Source organism: Rattus norvegicus, chromosome 3, assembly GCF_036323735.1.
Source record: "Rattus norvegicus strain BN/NHsdMcwi chromosome 3, GRCr8, whole genome shotgun sequence".
Classification (NCBI taxonomy): Eukaryota; Metazoa; Chordata; class Mammalia; order Rodentia; family Muridae; genus Rattus; species Rattus norvegicus.
Window position 1 is genome coordinate 63,971,672 of NC_086021.1, and position 20,420 is coordinate 63,992,091.

The 20,420-nt window shown below is 42.8% G+C and overlaps 1 protein-coding gene across 11 annotated transcripts in view; it reads right to left on the reverse strand.

The window, feature by feature from the left end:
- The window catches only part of Ccdc148 (coiled-coil domain containing 148), a 275,147-nt gene that overhangs the window by 206,016 nt on the left and 48,711 nt on the right, over positions 1-20,420 (reverse strand). For 2 of the 11 annotated variants that reach the window (XM_039104822.2, XM_063283613.1), the window contains one exon: positions 13,036-13,160. The exons of the other annotated variants lie outside the window; for them this stretch is intronic. The gene's annotated coding sequence lies outside the window, so the exon portion shown is untranslated. The remainder of the gene's footprint in view (positions 1-13,035; positions 13,161-20,420) is intronic. 11 annotated transcript variants of the gene reach the window in all.

Sequence of the window (20,420 nt, forward strand, 5' to 3'; positions counted from 1 at the left end):
CTCCCAACCCTTGTGCATGTACGTACTATTGACCTTTGGCACGCCCTTCCCTAAGCTGCCTCTGGCCTGTACTTCTCAGCCTCATTGAAAGCTTACTATTGGGGCCTCTTTAGTTCAGATAGATGATTCCCCTGCACCCCCCACGCCAACCCCAACCCTATGGTAGTAGGTACCTTGTGTACATCCCCACTGTTACTCTTCTTTGTGCATTGACTTAACGTTTGCTGAACATCTACCATAGACTAGTTTAAGGGGAAAGATTATATTCATGCCCTGTAGAGACTCCTTTCTTCACTGTTTCATTTAAAACAGTTGTGTCAACTCCTAATCACTCGTTAAGTTTCTACTTGTCAGAGCCTAAAAAACCTGGTCATATGTCAGCCATTTCTGAACTATTCAGATCACTTCCTAGAGAATCACACACACATACTCTCTCTCTCTCTCTCTCTCTCTCTCTCTCTCTCTCTCTCTCTCAATCTCTCTCTCACACACATACACACGTATATATGTATACATATATGTATACATACACATGTGTATATATGTATGTATACATATATGTGTATGTATATATATATATACATATAGAATGTGTATGGGTGTTTTGCCTGTGTATGTCTGTGTACTACATACATGCCTGGTGCATGGAGGTCAGGAGAGGACATCAGATCACCTGGATTGGGAATTTCAGATGGCTGTAAGGCACATGTGGGTGCTGAGAATTGGGCCTGGGTTCTCTGAAAGAATAGCCAGCCTTCATAACCAGTGAACATCCATCTAGCCCCTTCCTGGAACATCATGACCCTACTAAGTTCCACTAACAGTGTGACAGCCTGCCTGAGACTTCTAGTTAACTTTACTTTGAACTTTACATGGCCATGCAATTCTATACAGATTTGTTATGATTTGCAAGAGAAATTGTTTCAGACACCTTCTTTAACCGAGTGATTAGAAACCTTGTCCTTTTCTGTGTGATTAGTTGTCACAAACGCATCGTTTTTTTCTTTTGATTACAAGCTTGTTCATTAAAAGAAAACTGTGCAAGCCAAGGCCAATGCAAGGTTATGAAGTTCAGTAATTAAATGGAATTTTGATCCGTTTTTTCCCTATTACTGCTGAGAAACGTTACCATCTGAAGTTTGAAACTGGCAGAGACGGCAGTGTGCTAATACCCACTCTCCACTTTCATCCTCCTAACAGATCCTGGTTTTGTTCAACGCTAGAATATTGTCCTTTAGAGGCAATAGGTGACCATGCAGTAAAAGTCCAACCAGTGAGATGTAAGAAATCAGAGGCTAGATTTGCTTTCCCTTGCAGGTACACACACACACACACACACACACACACACACACACACACACACACACCTCCTTCCTCGCCCTTCTAGTCCTCCTGCCTGAAATGCAGGTACAGAGAGACAACTATAGAGGGCCCACTTGCATGGAAGATACACACCAAGACTGCAGGGAGGTAACAAAAGCGAAAGCTGGACCAGTGACATCAAGGCTTCCCCATCCTTACCCTGCGCTGCTCCCTCTGGACACCGTGTTATGAGAAAAATAAATCCCCAGGTTTCTGCTGCCGGGTCCTGTAATTTCCAACCACACAAGATTCTCAACTGCTGAAATACTGGGCTAATATAAAGCACCGTCCATAGCAAAGAGCCTTCAGGGCTCTTCCACAGAAAGCGGCATTAAAACTGTTGTAGAGAAGTACACTACAGTACAGATGTATTGGAAAATATCACTGGCATTGCTTCTTCAAAAGTAGCCCAAGAGATTCCCATCTAGCAAAATCCTCCATTTAAACACCTCAATCCAGTGGAATGTTCAGTTTAAACCTAGCGGGAGGAAAGTACATGAAAAGGAGTGTGGGTGTTTCTGGAAGAAGAAAGAAAAAAAATACTCCACAACTTAATTAAGCTACTAAAAGGCGATGCAGAAAAAGACATAGGCAAAAGAATGTGTCTGTGGGTTTGTAATCTTCTAGAGTGAATAGCTTTCCCACAAAGGATCAATTATACAGGAAGCAATGTTCTTATAAAATATTATATAAAAGTATTTTAACTTTAACAAGAAAGTAGCAATCTATTACGCTTTATCAACAAAGACTGTAAAACTGCTCGGTGGCGGTACTGCAGTACAGGAGACGCTAATACGTCGGGAATGAACGGGACCGTTACAATAGGTAAGAAATATTTATCTGAGCTGTGTTCCTGCCAGTTGAGATTTGAAAAGATTTCTATGCTAACAAGTAAAGAAAAACGGATCCCAATTAAAGATGTTTAGATGATGTTTGGAGAGAGAAGGGGTGGCAGGAAAGCAAAGGACAAACAAACAAAATCACTTCCTGTTTCCTTTTGCCAGGCACCTCAAGGTTGAGCCATTAAAAAAAAAAAAAAGTCTCCTCTTTCTCTGAAGGCAAATTCACAGCCTGGGGAGGCAGAGTTGGGTAACTTGAGGTTTTTAGCTGCCTTACAGTCTTAGTAGTCTACTTGGCTAGTTGTCTTCAGGGAGACATATGCCATGTACCCCAGTCCAATCATTATGAATGAGTGATGGGTGGCAGAGTAGCCCTGCAGCTCAGGGAGATATGAGGTAAGGGGCGCTGAGAGGCATTAAGTAGTTAGGGGAGGCCTGGCCCCGCCCCCTTCCCACGGTAGTTTCAACCAAGCCCGGATGGTAGTGGCAAAGCTTCGGTTATCTCTGACTTCACAACCTTCCATGCAAGAATCGCATCTCCATCATCCAAACAATGATTTCAGATTTGAAGAAACAAATAAGTTTCTATCTTCTAGATTTTGCCAGTGAAGTGGGAATGGGGGAAGAGGGGACCGGACATCATGTAACTCAAGGACAATGAGTTTGGTACAAGGGATTTTGTGCTTGAATTTAAATGTGCCACCAGAGGCTGGAGAGACGGCTCAGTGGGTGAGGGCAGTTGTTGCTCTTGCAGAGTTCTATTCCTGGACCACAGGAGCCAGCTCACAGTGATCTACAGCTCTAGCCAGGTAATCTAACACACTTTCCCAGCCTCCAAGAGTATTGGATACTTGTATCATATATGCATGCATGCAGCCAAAACACAATGTGTGTGTGTGTGTGAGTGTGTGAGTGTGTGTGTGTGTGAGTGTGTGAGAGTGTGTGTGTGAGTGTGTGAGTGTGTGTGAGTGTGTGTGTGAGTGTGTGTGTGAGAGTGTGTGTGTGAGTGTGTGATTGTGTGTGTGAGTGTGTGAGTGTGTGAGTGTGTGTGTGAGTGTGTGAGTGTGTGTGAGTGTGTGAGTGTGTATGTGTGTGTGAGTGTGTGTGAGTGTGTGTGTGTGAGTGTGTGAGTGTGTGAGTGTGTGTGTGTGTGTGTGTGATTCTTTTTTTAAAAGTGCTATCAAAATACTTTGATTCAAGATAAGGAATGGTGGCACACACCTTTAATCCCAGTACTCAGGAGGCAGATGCAGATGGGTCCCTGCGAGTTCGAAGACAGGAATGGCTATGTAATGAGACCCTGCCCTTAAAAACATAAAAAATAAAAACAAAAAACCTACAATGGTCAATACTATGAAATACTAATACAACTACCATTTATCGGTATCGATCAATGACAGATAAGTTAAAATGATGAACTGAACTAGGCCTGATTGAAATAACGAAGATCAGCATGGCGGTATGTGTCTCTTAGCTTGAGATGGGGGACTGAGAATCCCAGTCCAGAACTACACACCCAGAGAGTGATGTATGAAATATGGGGAGTGGGGGGCAGCCCCTGCTGGCCTAAGGTCAGGGATGTATCTCAGCTGGTAGAGGGCTTATCTAGTACAGAAAGCCCTGAATTCAACCCCTGACACAACATGAAATCCGGTATGGTATGAATTACTCCAGCACTGGGGAAGCAGGAGGATCAGAAGGTCTTCCCCAACTACACAGTGAATTCAAGGCCAGCGTGGAATACATGAAATGAGATCCAGCCCCCCCTGTCTCTGTCTCTCTCCCTCCCTCCCTTCTTTCTTCTTCTCTTCCTCCCTGCCTCCTTTCACTCAGAAAAAAAAAAATCCAGGACCTTAGAGTGAAGAGATTTCTTAAACCTAAGAAGTTGGGCAATATTGAACTAAGAACTTCTGTAAGGAAATGAAACAGACACTGGCAACCTAAGCATTAGGGAAATACATTTGCCATCTAAGCATTTGCCTTATAAAAGCATGGATCCAGTATGTATGTATGTATATATATATATATACATATATATATATGACATATAAATTAATAAGAAAAAGACCGACAACCTATTTAAAAAATGGAGCAGAAGACTTCAACAGACTCTCCACAGCAAAAGACACCTTCACATACCAGGAGCATTTGCCTCCACCCCTAAGAAAACACAATTTAAGTCACGATATGATATCCCCATCAGCATACCATGGTAGCTAAAACTGAAAGAAAATGCTCACTGACAGGAGGTAAGCACCACAACGCTTACATGGTTAGGAGGGATGGTGCATCTTCTTCGGGAAAATTGTTCCGCTGCCTTTGCCTCGGTAGCCCGCTCCTATACACTCAGTAGAAATGGGCACACAGCACACATCTCTGCCAGAATCTTCCTAACCATTAAGGACGACCTCGATGTTATGGTCTGAATACTGACACCAGCTCAAAGGGGATTAAGATAGAGGGAGGGACCTCATGGGAAGTTCTGAAGTTGCAAAGACTCTCCTCTTTAGTGCGCTCAGAAGCAGGGGGAGAGGGGAGGAATGTGGTTTCTTTACCATCCTTGTGGAACACCTCTCAAACTGAAGAACACACCTCATCAATGTGCTGGCTCCCTGCCCCCCCCCCCCAGAACCATAAGCAATACGCATGTGCCTCTTATTCATTATCTGTGGGGTAGAATAAGTGCAGTCATAGATTCACTTGGGTTTCTAGTTACTGAGGATGCGAGAAAGAGTGGGTGCTAAAAATTACTCAATGTTAGCATTTCAAATAATATTTGGATTTAGCAATTTATACTTCTGGTCCCGTCCTAAGGAAAACGTGAGAAGGTGCAAGGTGTGCAAACGGCAGACACCATTCTCCTTCCAAGCACAGTATTAAATTAGCTGCTACTTGTTCTCATTTAAAGCTGCCTCCTGAGGTGACATGATAACATGACAGAATTAACAAACTGGGTGAAAGATGCTCAGCTTCTTTGAAAACAAAATCTTCACACTCTTAATAGCACAACGTATTTCATACTCAGAAAGTCACCATAACCTGTTAATATTATAGCAAGCGTAGATGATGACAGATAGATTAGGCGTAGATATAAAAATTCTACAGCAAGGTACAAAATAGGACTATTCGTATTTAATAAAAATGTCCGTAAAAATATTTAGGCTGTGGAGATTGCTCTGTGGATAAAGTGCTCACTATGCAGATATGAAGGCCCTGTGTCCTTGTGAAAGCTAGCATGGTGGTGTGTACTGTAAGCCCAGGGCTGAAAGAATTAAATTAGATACAGATGGATCCCTGGGAGCTGGCTGGCCAGCCATTCTGGCCAGAAGAGTGATATACAGTTCAGGGAGATATGCTGTCTCAAAAAGTAGGATGAAGAGAGATACAGGAAACTATCTCATGCAGACCTCTGGTCTCCACATATGCACACACAGGTGGATACATACAAACACAGGTACCAACTGAGATGTAAACACACAGACACACATAAACCCAGACTACATACATGTATACATCCATAGATACATGCATACATACAACAGACATGCATGCAACATACATGCAACATACATGCATGCAACATATATGCAATGTACATGCAACATGCATACATACGTACAAATAAATATATTTTCTTTCTTAAATCATTTGAATTGGGAAAACCACCCCCCACCACCAACACCCTTTCCCCCCTTGGAGGCAGTGTTTCTCCATTGTAGCATGGCTGTCCTAGAGCTCTCTCTGTAGGCCAGGTTAGCCTTGAGCTCAGTGATCCACCTGCCTCTGCCCCACCATGACCTGGCAACCCACCTGTACATTGGGAAGATACACCTTGAATCCAGATCTTTTGAAGTGGGAAGAGCTACCTTTAACCTGGGCCACACCTTCTGTCGGCAGCCTATTATACAGTGGTGTTTTCTAACATCACACTTTGGAGAGTGTCTTCCAATCCACTCTGTTCTCAGAAGAGCCTTGAGAAGGGTGAGATGCAGATTCAAGACCAACAGCAGCTGCTGCTCACACTGAGGCAGCCTCGCGGCCTCCTGGAGGAGCTTGGGGATGAAAGTACCCACTGGGAGGCTGCAAGGCCCAGATGAAGCACATTGGCCTTTCCAAGTTCCGCTGGACTCAGAGCAGAGGATGCCAGCAGCCTGTGTCAAGCAAACAGGCTTAGCTGCTCCAAGAGCAAACAAAGTTCCCTTTCTTAAACTGCAAAAGAGGATATGCATCAAAACCCTCCCACCACCAGTATGTATACATGATGTCTCTGCTGTGCTAACCTGTGTGTGTGTGTGTGTATGTGTGTGTGTGTGATAAATTATTAGATGCATACATGCATGCTTCAAAAGGATAACGCTTTGTATAGTTTCAAGCAAGTTATCACCATGGGTGGTAATCCTATATTTTTAGGAAATTTTTTACAAGACGATTATTTTTAAAAGATTTTATTGTGCAAACATGGCTACCTACTGCTGCCTCGGTGAAAAATCAGAAAACCTGGGGTGGCTTTCTGGCTATTTTCTGTGTTCCCAGCAGGCCTTTCTGTCCCTTTTTATCTGATAACAACAGGCCCTGTTGCCATCACAGATCACAGAGATGAATATGTCACCACTCAACGATATAATTCAAGTGGGCTCGAACATCATGATTCATGATTGATTTAATTCATAGGCATGTGGCTCAACAAAGCCAACCGCAAGTTAAAAATGGTTTTTGTACAGAAATCTGTTCTTTCCTCAATTTCTTTATCATGTTAAGCCACATCAACTAAGAATATAAGTGGTTATCATATTTAAGTTTGAGATACTAAAAGAATACCCCCAAAGGGACATTGCTACCTATTCTAAAATTTGTTGATTATATGAGGGATAGTAATATTTTGATAGGCATAATTATGAGCCCACTAAATATATGATGTGTTTTTGATTGTACATGGAATCATTATATTATGTTAGGTAATTATGACCTGGTTGTTATTTTCGTTCAAAAATTAAGCACGATATAAGTAGATATGATTGTGTGTCAAGTTGACAAGGGTCATTCTTGGTTGTCAATTTGACTGCATCCTGAATTAACCAAAACTAGGGGTCTAGATATACCTGTGATGGCTTTTTTTTTTCAATTAAGTCATCTGAAGTGGGAAGAACCAGTTTTAATCCAGATCTTCTGAGGTGGGAAGATCCACTTTGGATCTGGGCCACAACTTCTGCTGGCAGCCTATACAAAGGACATGGAAGAAGGACGCTTGCTCTCTTTGCCTGCTTACCCTGATTTTGACTGACAAGTCAATTCTTCATTGGCACTGGAGCACCTGAAGATTCAAGATTAGACTAAAGAGCAGCTGAGATGCCTAGTCTCATGGACCGAACAACCACTGGATTCTTGAATTGTTCCTTTGTAGATAGCTATTGTTGGACTAGCTGGACCACAGCCTGTAAGCTATTGTCGTAAACCCCACTTATATAGAGATTCAAGTTGTGTTCCTCTAGAGAGCCTTGACTCATACATGCATATGCACATTTAAGATGTATATGTAAATATATATATATCAATATATACATATGTACACAGTATATATTATATATACATATATAGCTAGTAGATGACTGCAAAGCTACATATAAAAATGCCACAGAAATAATCAATGTAAATATAATAATTTTTGGCTCTATATTCATCACACTTTTTTCAAAAGAACAAAAGGAAGCGTCCTCTTTAAGTTTCATTTTAAACTAGCATCTATATTTTGAAACCGTCGCTAACTTTATGGAAAAGCTGCAAGCACGGTAGTATAAATCTGTTTTATGAGGGAGGCTTTGATTTCATGGGCACTGCAGCCCTCCTAGCCACCACTCCTACATTCTTCAGAGAGTCATCCCACAAACAGAACAGCCACTAGACAGCCCTCAGCGAGATTTAACATTGATGACATTGCGATCAACTTATTCTTAGCTGTCACTCTGGTTTTGCCAATTGTTCTAGCAACGTCCTTCACAGAGAGTGAAAGCCCAGCTCAGGATCAGGCCCTGTGCTGAGATGTCATGTCTCTTTAACCTCCTCCAGGCAGCCTTGCTGATCAGTCTGCCTTTGACTTTGAGGACTCTGACACTTTGTACATTACATGCCAGTTTTCTCTGTGTTTCCTCATGATTAGATGCATGTTAGGTCTGTGACAAGAGTGATGGGTTCTTCGTATTGCAGTCTCTTCCCACTTGTCCCCGGTGTCACTTCCAACATTTAATTAAAAGAGTTTCGGTCCGAAAGAAAAAGGCCTACTTTAAAGTTACTCTTTTCATTTGCAATTAGTGTTTTGTGGAAAGGCAAGTTTGAAATTAATGAGGGTTTCGCACTGGATAGGCAATTTATACATCTGTTACCCAGATTCACTGTATGCAGTAGGGTACCATCAGCTCCATGGATGGGTATGCACCAGGGGAGGCTGCCTGGATGTGGGATCAAGCCAATAGAAAGACTGTATTAGCTGGCATGCAACTCTACTGGATGTTTGGGATCTCAGTGTAGTCCCAAGCCTTTCTTAGAATGTGCTTTTAACACAAAAACCATATACTGGGTTGACATACTTCATTTAGCAAGAGCAATCAGCCAAAAAGGCAAGCTTAGTACATTTTGAGACTTCCAGAACTATGAACTTTAAAGGCATAGATCTTTTCTTTGTTTTGGCAGGAAGTGTTATGTGCTGGGTTCCAAGGCCTGAATGGTACTTCTATCATGGCGTCAGTAGTGCTAAGACCTGGGAGGATTACTAAGGTGTAGGGGCCTGTTACACTACTATGCCTATTTCAAACTATCTCAAGTTTGGTCACTGAATCACCTTTCACCTGGCTTCTGTGTCCCATGTTTTGTAAAACTGGTGTCCTTGTCCTAGTTCATGACCCTGTGTTTTTGAAGTCTGGCATGACTCAGGTAAGCTCTTCACTTGGACCAGTACAAGGCTGAAACCAACGTAGAAACCAGACTGTTTTTAAAGCAAAAACCTATTTGCAAAACTATCCATGTCAGACGCAATGACCTGGGGCTCTGGGACTGAGGTTCGTGTGTACTTGCTTATCATGAGCCAGGAACAGCTTGGGGACACTGGGCTTCTTGTTTTCATTGCCGTGTGGTTGGCCCCACCTTCAAGTCAACCAAGCAAAGTGATCCTCTCATCCATTCCTTGCCATACTTAGAATCCCTCGACTTCTTCTCTAGCCCCCAAACTTAGAAACTGTTCTTGTGATAAGGTCAAACCCACTTTATCTAAGCTGTCAACTGCCGGGGACTTTAATTACATGTCCAAGTCTCATTGGCAACATAAGATGAGAGAGTGTTGACAGAGTGTAGCAAATTTACACTCCTGCATGTCATATAGGGTGTGTACTGTGGGTGGATCTTCTCAGGGAGCTCCTCTTAGGATCCGCCTATCACATACACAGAAAGCATTGGAAGAGTGTCTGTCGTTATAAATATAAACACGTTAGTTACTATTATTGTTTATTATATAAAAACTCAAGGGATTTTTTTTTAAAAAAAATGTTATCATGGTAATGACAAGAGCATGTGAAATAACATTCGGTTGACACAGACAGGAAATATACATTGGTGGGACTTTCTGGAAGCTTGTTGGGTGACAATGAAAGCCCAGTGCATCTATTTTCAGGAATTCATCTAATGTTATAATCAGAGGCACACATGCAAAAGAACCCAGGACATCAATTATGCTGTAATGCATAATAAATACTCTTTTTCTCGTTTTTAGTTCAGGCTGAAACAAAACTCTGAAATATCCTCTGGTCTTAGTCTCCCAAGTGTTAGGATTGTAGGAGTGAGACACAACACCTGGCTAATAAACACTTTTTTTAAACCAAGACTTTCCATTTAGAGATCGATTAAATAGTATGGCATAGGTATTCAATAGACTATTATGAAACATGAAAAAGACAACGAAAGTATATGGTCTGAAAACATTTAATGAGAGAGGCATACTGTGCTGCAGATGAAATGAAGGATTTCTAAACTCACTTGGCCAGTCTGTCTGCTCAAAGGCTTTCCTTTATCTCTTTTGGGCTACATCTTATTCAAGCTTCTGTGGTACCTGGAGAGAGTTTTACCTCTTCACACTTCCATAGGTCAAACAAGCCTTCCAGCAGCTCTTCAGAGAGCACCAGCATACTTCCTAGAGTGCCAAGTGTCCTTCGGCAAGACAGGGTCACTTGAAGAGAAAGGGAGCTTGACCTGTCACCATCTGTCTAGCGCTGCCCATCTGCCAAACAAGGGGGTCACGGAAAGGAAGGTTCTGCATCGTCTCCTTCCTTTCTGGCTGCAGCCGCTTCCGAGGACTGTAAAGGTGTAAAGTCTGGCTCTTTACTCAAAATCTACTGTCCTACTTACACAAAACTGGTTAAAGTGCTCCCAGCCAAGATCCTAGATATTGTAGCATAGCTTTCATTTGTCTTTAGCTACAGTAAAGGTGCTCGTCTGATATAAAATACATATTGGTGGTAGAGTGGGCAAAAGCAGAGGCGAACTAAAAGCACATCATACCATACAACAGCTGCAATTAGACCCAACTAACACCCACAGGGCTTAAATGACTTGTTAACAGGTTCACGTTTGGGAAACAGTTAAACTAGATGGCATGCTTTTTTGTTTGTTTGTTTGTTTGTTTTCATTCATTTAATCTGTATGTGCATGGGGTAGGGCATGCATGACACAGAACACACAATGAACGTGTGGAAATAAGTTCTCTCCTTCCATCATCTGGGTTCTGGGCACTGAATTGAGGTAATCAGGCTTGCTGGCAAATGCCTTTAACCACTGAGCCATTTAACCAGCCAAAGACCTGGCTTCACCCTTGTCACCATATCAGGGATTCCTGACTTAGTACATTTATTTAATTAAAGAAAGAGAGCGGGGCTGGGGATTTAGCTCAGTGGTAGAGCGCTTACCTAGGAAGCGCAAGGCCCTGGGTTCGGTCCCCAGCTCCGAAAAAAAAAAAGAACCAAAAAAAAAAGAGAGAGAGAGAGCGAGAATGGAGGAGAGAGGGAGGGAGGGAGGGAGGGAGGGAGGGAGGGAGGGAGGGAGGGAGGGAGGGAGGGAGAAATAGGACTGCTTGCTGCCGTGCCTCCCCACCATGATGGACTCTTACTCCTCTAGAAGCCATAAGCCAACATCAACTTTTTCTTCCTTAAGTTACCTTAATCATGATGTCATAGCAGCAATCATAGCAACAGAAAAATAACGTACACAATCTCTAAAGATACCAAATTGTCCATTTCTTTCTCTGGGATTTCCCTTCACCTGCTTCTCCTTCTCCTTCCACATATTTTACCTTCCCTGTTGTCATAGTAAAACTCAGTTGGTACCCACTTTCAAGCATCTTCAATTTCCCCCCATCCTTACTCCAACAATCTGCTAATCAATATTAGATAACGGATTCGAATCACAGCTATATCAACAGGATACGCACGTGGTTCTGGATGCTCGTGTTCACCTGATACCTTCCTTGATTCTTTCCTGGCTTCTTGGAGCAACATAACTTCCCCGGATGACCTTGGATTTTTCTGCTTAGGGTCTTGAACTATTTTTTTCTGTGTTTTAGATCTTTAGAAAATGGATTTAGAAGATAAGATCTGGGTACGACATATACTCAGAGTTACTGGGATGCCACTACTCAGCTGACCCATAGACGAAGCTAGCATATCTGTTTGGTTTCTATTGTGATGATAGAGCACCATCACCAAAAGCGACTTTCATGAAAAGGTATCATTTGGATTATATATCCTGGGGTGCAGTCCACTGAATGGTAAGATGTAACCATTGGTTGCTGGCGTTGCCGCAATTCCAAGGTACAAAAACAGCATGGAAATTCTAGATACAGACTCAGATCATTTATTTAAACATTGCTGTCAAGGGTCTAGAGAGATGATTCATACGTGCACTGAGATGTACATATTCACATATTTAAAAACAATGAAAATAAATCTTAATAAGGTCATTTCTATGAAATTTTTCATATGTCTTAAAAATAAATACACAAAACATTTATGTTCTCATCAGATAGATATGGAAGTCTCCTAGGACATACTCGTGCTCTCCAGTGTGAGGGAGAAATGCCTGTGTTTTCCATTCTCCCTATAACCTGAAGAAGCGTGAAGAGTAGTGAGTTTTATTTCTGCCAGATGTTTCGACTATTGAAAGAACATCTAGAATGTTTAAAAAGATCCATATGATAGGATTTCTATTAATCTAATATAGTATGTGAGAAGGTGTTAGTAAGGTTCATTTAGGCTGATTTCAAATCAACTTTAATTCCCAACCTATGCTCTCTGTAAACAAACGCATAAAGCTGAAATGTCACTCTTTCAAAAATACTTATCCATGTCTTCATACGTTAAACTTCTATAATAAGAATTCTCATTAAGACCATAACCCTGCCCACCTATTTCCACAGGTGTTTGACTAGAGTTTATCCCGACCTCTGGCTTTAGTTGTAATCATTTTCTCAAGATTCAAGTCATACTCCAACCTTGTTGCAACTGATTGCATTTACAGTCCCATCTGCTCGAGATATTATGACAGGGGATCATTTGAGCCCAGGAGCCTATGGAAGACTGGGATAAAACATAGAAAGACTCTTCCTCAAGGCATGCGTGTGTTGGGGAAATGGAGGATGGCACAAAAATTATCTGTGGAACATTTCTCACAAGTTCTGATCTAGACTGAAGTTGCAGCAGTCAGGGGCAATGAGCTGTTGCCTCTTGTGGTCACAGGAATACAGTGTCACTATCTGCCTTGACTGGAGCTGCCTTTGCAGACAGAAGAGTAGAGGCCTTACCTGGCTGCACAGAGAAAGGAAGTACGAGCGACGGACGCCCAGCATTCCCATGCTTCAACACACTTGAGTGTTCTTACGGCCCAACGCCACTTTTCAGCTCTTGCACCAGAGAACGATCGAGGTATCTGATGATTAAAGGTGCTTGTTTTATGAAAGATGTGAATTGAAGAACGTCTGCTATATTTACATTCTGCATGGAGGACATCAAGGAACTGCCTCTTGTGGGTAAATGAGAAGTTTTTAAAACTAGATTTAAAATACCTGTGATTCGACGGCCTTGAAACGTATACACTAGGAAGCGTGCTCTCCCCCAGACAGAAAGTTGGAAGGAAATTCTCTCAGCAGGGAGCATTCCATCAAGGTTAAGGCAGAAGCACCCCAGGCCTATCCAACAGGCTAAAGGGCAAATCTCAGAGTGAACTGGGCCTAGAGGAGAGTTAGTAGAGGAAAGACTGGGTAGGGAGGCCAAGATCCGAACAGAGACCGTGGTGCTGAGGGGGCCTACTTGGGGAAAAACTTGGATGGTAAGGCAAGAGTGGTGGGCTGCCAAGTACTGAAATAAAACGGGTTTCAGAACCTCTTAACAGTGAAAGCGTCATAAAACTTCTTCTTCAAGATTTTAAAATCAAGACCAAAGAAAGCTTGGAGCCAGTCTACCCAGAGACTCATGTTCTGAGACCTAAATCTTCTCAGCTTCATACGCATGGTTCCCACAAACACTGGCCTGAACTGAGCAGGAAGCCTCTCACTCCAAGGCAAGGGGCTAGGGACCTTAGGGGAGGCACTGTGTGCTGTAACCCTTTCTTTGGTGATGGTGGCAGCGGTGGCTGCTTCCGCTGCTCCTCCTCCTCTTCCTGTTCCTCTTCCTCCTCCATCCTCTTTCTTTTCTCCTTTTCATCTTTCCTACCTCCTCCATATTCTTCAACCAATGCATTTTTATTTTCTTAAGTTGGACTGCACCATAACTGAGAATACTTAGAAGCACACACACCCAGGGAATGTGAAATCTTTGGCAGAAAGTAATATATATACCGTTTGCAGAATCCTTCCGAACCTCCAGACAACACCAAGAGTTCCCACACCACAAACTGAAAGCTATTGCCCAAGTAGTAGCCGTTGTTCAGTGTTTGTTTTCTGGGCAGGCAGCAGTGTGATATGTGGCTGGTGTCATCCGACGATTTATTGGGTTCTTATTACCTGCTAGTACCACGGGAGCTGCAGAAGAGGATATGAGAGTCACAGGCCCTGCCTTCACGGGGACATGAATGGCACCGTCCCCTTGTTACTGAAGACTGTTATACTCTTCTCCAATAACACACTTTTTTAAAGAGAAAGTTTGTGTTTAAAAAGGATAGTCTATGATCATCATGAACTTTAATTAAAAGATCGATATTATTTGTAAAATGTCTATATTCGTAGTCTTAAAATGTATTAGGCCAGTTTTAACTACTGTAAAATCCTCCAGAACATTTAATCACAATAGCATGGATGAATTAAACCTTCACTACCAAAGTAATGAGACTTTATTCCACATTACTGTTTACCTAAATGGTTTCACTCTGGAAAAAAAAAATTGAGTAAGCTCACTTTTTATTTGTGAAAGCACAGTTCACTGCTGTCCCATACTGCTCCTTGTAGCACTTAATGTCATATTGTTCATGAGTAAAATGATTTGAGGGTCCCTGAACTAGGAACACAGAACTTCCAAAGATAACTTCATTAAAAATCCTCAGGTGTCCTGGAACTCACTCTGTTGACAGGCTGACCTTGAACCCCTGAGATCCGCCTGCCTCTGCCTTCCCCAGTACTGGGATTTAAGGCGTGTACCACTGCATCTAGCTAATCATGACATCTCTTGGTGCAATTGTCATGGCATGAGTTCAAAAGGTGCTGTTTAACCTCATTAAATATGGCCTCACAGGGGCACGTATATAAATAAAGTTGTGGCCAGTTAGTAGAAAACACTATAGGGTGATGAGCACAGATAGGTAGGTACTCAGATCATCCAGTGTCCCGTGTAAGCCTTTCAGGCGGCAGAACTTCCTCGACAGCTGAGGCAAGACTAGAGAGAGATGGGACACAACACGAGCTGGGTGAGGTTTTTGAGGGACAGGATTGAGTTCTGGTAACAGAGAAGGAGCGTGGGTTCAGACTCCTCCCCTTACCTGCTATTCTTTCCCCGGAGGACTGAGTGATGACCTCACCATGCACAGTGAGAGTTCAGGGCCATAATTTGTCATGCCAGACAAAAATCCACTTCCTGTCGCTGACTCACTGGTGGTTCTGGTTCCTCATCCATAGTGTGAGGTCACCCCAAGAGGCGGGGTTTCCCCGCGGATCACCCCTCTTCCTACTGTGGGTGTCTGATGGTTTCTCCGCTTATACTTGGCGCATTGGACCCCCTCCTGAGCATTTTGCCAGGTTCCAGGGCCTGTGCTGAAGCACGGTTCCCACCATCCGATCCCGCAGCTGTGTCTCTAGCTTCCTGTCAGAGGCTACCCGTCAAAAAACAAGATTTTTTTTTTAGCATATTATGTCACAATGTCCACAGCTAATAAACTATTTCTATATTACCATCACTACTATCTCAGGACAATATCAATCCTCAAAATGACGTTTTTAAACAGCAGTCTTGGTACGAATCTATCTACATTTTGCTTTTTTTATTTGTTTTCTTGAGACAAGGTTTCTCTTCACGTAGCCCTGGCTGTCTTAGAACTCACAATTCACTTTTGTAGACAAAGCTGGCCTGAAACTCACGGAGATCCGACCTCCCCCCCCCCCCCCCCCCGCTCCGGAGTGCTGGGATTAAAGACATGTGCCAGATGAACTTGGTGCTTTTAAATCCCCCATAAACATCACTATATTATAGTTGTGTTTCTGTCTTCAGTGGGCCTGATGGCAGCACAGTGTATATGGTTACACACAGCTACACACTGGGCTGCAGTAATGAAGCCCCCACGGAGAACAGGATCCTGCTTGGCTCCTCCTTATCTCTCCCGGCACTCCCATTACAAGCGTTAGTTAAGATCCCGGAGCCACCGCTCCGACTTGCGGAGGTAGTTTCAGTTTTTAAGAAAGTTAACACCGCCTGTAAGTCCTCCTAAAACTAGATAAAGGTAACTAACTCATAAAACGCTGAGTGGGAGCAACTTGTGCAGGAGCAGGTCGGAAAGATGGGGAAAGCGAGCCGAGGTGCAGGATGACTCACACATTAAAGAGGAGGAAACTGTCCTTAGGCTGCTGTGGATTCGAGATAAACAGAAAAGTCTAACAGAGCCAGGATTGTTCCACGAGGAAGAACACTGGTCTGCAGAGTGAGCCCGGGGTCATGACTCTCAAGAGGCGCACAATGTGCCTTTGGGGCGCCCAGGCCAACAGCCTAATTTGACTTTTGGTTGAAGGCCAAGCTGGAAAAGGAAGGGGCAGGTGCCCTGTAAGGTGAGCCTTGAATTGTGCAGTCTGGGGAGGGAAGATCTTGGGAAACAGACTCAGATCCTGGAAGCTCAACCACATGATGTGTTTAGAAGAGTCCAGCAACCCCGTGTGACTGCAGGCTAGCGGGGGCCAAGCGGGCAGCCTTAGACGAAAACAGAAGAAAACGGGTAAAAAGAGGCTTGACAGAAATGTGCTGATGCCAGAAACATGGATGGCTTCAATTCAGAAAAGGGCAGCCAAAATTAAATAGATGAGCTGACAAGAGAGCCGATCACAGAGGTGGACAGGCTTTTAAAGGGGAATCAACAAGGGACCTGTCATATTAAAAGACACTGCTCTCTACCAGTTTTCTTGGGAACTAAATAAATGGTTCTTATCTCCAAATATATCACAAAGAATAGAGCAGTTCACCAGTAAAAGTTGTTCCCAGTATGTGGCTGTGGATTAGACAAATGGAATAATTCCACAGTGGCTTGGTTCATCCTTCGCAGACTGGAGGACATATTCAAACCACAGCACAGAACATACTTGATTTTAAAGGTTCCAGTTGCTATTTGACCATTAATGACCAAAGAACCTCCTAGATTCTTAGACAGTGATAGTCCTATTTACAACAGTTACGTTTCTGCTCTCATAAGGTACTCTGAGAACACCCCAGAGAGGCCTGTGTCAATCACAAATGGGTACGCTCACATCTCACACCACTGAGCCCGATTCCATTCAGTAGCCACAACTTTAAGATTGTTTACCAAGTGTACATCCTGGCCAGTGTACGTTAATACGTAAATATATCCAAACATTATTCCTACATCCTTAGAAAATTCAAGAACTGCAGAAACACAATCTACTGTTTAAGCAAAAGCAACAATTTCCATTGAGCAGTAATTAAGAAATTGAGTTAAGGATGCCAAGTGGATTCAGAGCCACAACAAAAGAACAAAAAAATTTTCATACTGGATTTCCAAAGGAAAGGAGCTGGAAAGTGAGCTGTCTGGAATCTCCAAAAACCATGGGAGCCAGGATTCGTGTTACACACAGGCATGAGAAAATTCTATCAGACTTGGCACCGTAAACAGTTATGGGATGTTTGGGGCCAAAGCCATGTAATAAAATACAGTCAGCAGAGAAGCTTCACAGGAGTCGGAGAATCCTTGCCATGAATCACCTGAGCTCTTTTAGCCCCTCCTCACGTTCCTTTGCAGAAGCCAACATGGCAGAAACCCATTCTTCAGCTGTAAACAAAAATTAGTTGTTGCATGATAAAAAAAAATAAGGGAAAGTATTGAAGAGGGTCCATGCCCGCCATCCTGCACCAGCAGCAGCAGAGACCTGCTCGTGGCGCTCCAGTTCCACCATCCAGTCGCCATGACTGAGTCATGATTCATGATTCCCAGAATGGTCTCCCAGAAAAGTTCCCGTGTTCTCGGGTGGATCCTGGAAGGAGGTGATTGAATAACCACGTGGACATACAAATGAAGAATGTCTTGCAGTGTGGCTTTCTTGGAAGTATTGCTGGTGACAGAGGAATCCCTCAAGGCTCAAATTTCAGGTAGGATTATAGTGTAAAAGCAAAGCATTTCGGGTAGTGTACAGACATCCTTTTGATTAGAGGGACCATCCCCACTGACACTGAAAACTCATACTGAGCACTTCAATAATACAGAGTATATAAGGGGAGGCTGCCCTGTCCCCAGACAAAGCCTTCAAAGCAGTGTGCCTCTGGACACGAGCCCTGCGCCACTCAACGGTGGGGAAATGTCTTTGGCCAGTTGTCGCTGGCATTCGTGCTCACTCAGATCTTAACATGGAGCTCTCCTTTACAGGTTAAAGAGGAGTGGATACTAAGGGGATTAGGCTAAGGTGGCACTTGTGGTGTGTAGGTCCTTAGTAACTCATGCTGTTACTTCCTTTAGTTTTCAAGCAGTATTTAATCGAAGGGGCTTCATCCAGTGTCTTCTCCAAAGCAATAATTCATGGAGCAGCTCAGAATGGTCCAACTGCTGGTGACTAGCTAAGAATATATCTCTCAATCCGTGTGACCACTCACTGAAATAGCGGGAACACTGCAAGTCCTAACCCTACACAGGGTAACAAGCCGCTCAGTCCTCAGACATAATTACTTTAACCTTTGAAGTGCTTTGTTTAGGTTTCTAAAGGTTTGGCATTAAATGTCAATATTTAATAATTGAGGAATTGAGAACTATAAAATCTGAAGCTCCAACTTTTTAAATCTATGTCCCAAAAAAAAAAGTATTCTCTGTTGAGATCAGATGAAGACTACCAGAGATCATTTCTACACAGGACAAGTGTTCTTTCTGCAGCATCCCACTGTCCCCCATTGTCAGGAGCCATCTGTGATAGGTTAAGACTAAGATGACTTTCCTGAAGGTGACCCAGCATTTTTTGCATGGACTACAATGGGTGACCTCTGAGAAGAAAGGTCCCAAGAGAGTTCATCCCAGCATTACTTCTTGTAGCTTATATGCCTTTTCCTGTCACTCTTTCATAGTCTAATCCCACTCTTCTGCAGTTTTTCTGCAGATCAACAAAAATGTACCATCATGTAGTAATGCTGTATAGACAAATTGACGATTTCATAATTCCTGACAATGATTTTATAGAATTCCTGATTTGATTCAAATAAGTTTAGGAAGAAATTTTTTTGAGAGATTGTTTTAATTGTTTTGCCAGAAAGATGTAATACAGTTAGAATGAAGAATAGAATGTGCCCAACCTTTATACAATAGTAAGAAAAGGAATGTGATGAGCCTTCACAATTACACTAAAAAGAGAAATAGGCTTGGGAAAAATTTGTGATCAAAGAAAAATATTCATTCTAGGTCAGGTCCAAGGATGAAGCCACAGGTGTGCACTTTGATAAAGCAAGGCCACGTGAAACTGTTGCTCTGAACTTATAATGAACTTATAGAATAAAACTCTGCTTTGAACTTAATATCAACATCCTTCTGTACCTCCCCTTCTAACATTTTATCCAAGACACAATTGTCTTTAAATCTTTTGTCTAAGAAGGTATAAGAAAGACAGAGAGAAAGAGTAAAATGTGACTTTTGGAGCACAACCCCATCAACCAAATGTGTGTGTGTGTGTGTGTGTGTGCGTGTGTGTGTGTTTGCACGCGTGCATGCATGCATCTGTCTGTCTGTATATACAAATGTGTATAGGTATATGTGTATGTATATAGGTATGCATGAACACTTGTGGAAACAATGATACAGGTGGTCAGAATGTGTGTATGAATGTATGTGTGCCTCTGCGTATTGTTTATGTAAAAGATTTTCTTTCTTCTCTTTCCCTCCTTGTTCACAAAGAGTTAATGAATCCAAGCCTCTCACTTGCCAGCCAGAGGTCCTTGAGTGAAAGAGAAGGGAAACCAGTGCTTATTAAAGCATAAATAGTAAGAGTTACAGAGTAAGAAACCAGTACTTATTAAAGCACAAATATTAAGATTATGAGGTCACAGATCATCAGTTTTCAGCTTTCATTTGACTCCACCTCAGCTCATTCCCTAGCCAGGGCAGGCCTCTGACACCCCATCCTATCTTATAGCAACCAGCACTGAGGAGGAGGAGGCCACCACCATAGCCTGATGTCTCGCCAGCCCTGCCTGTCCACTAAGGTTCACTTCTGCCCTGCCTGCTGTGGGCATTCAAGTTGAAAGATTCAGCCCTGAGAGCTAATCAGTGTAATCCAGAACTTGAGTCAGACAACTGTGAAACCAGACACACCCGGCTTCCAATATGGCGTCTCTAGTTTGGTGTAGTCACTGCTTCCACCTCAGCTTTGTCAAGTCAACATAAGATAGAGTAACAGTAATTTCACAGAGTTGTTTTAAAGTTTAAACAAAACAGGGTGGATTAAAAAAAAGTCATCATGCATGATTGCTAAAAGGGGCAATAAGTGTTAGCTACCATGGCAATGAACATGGG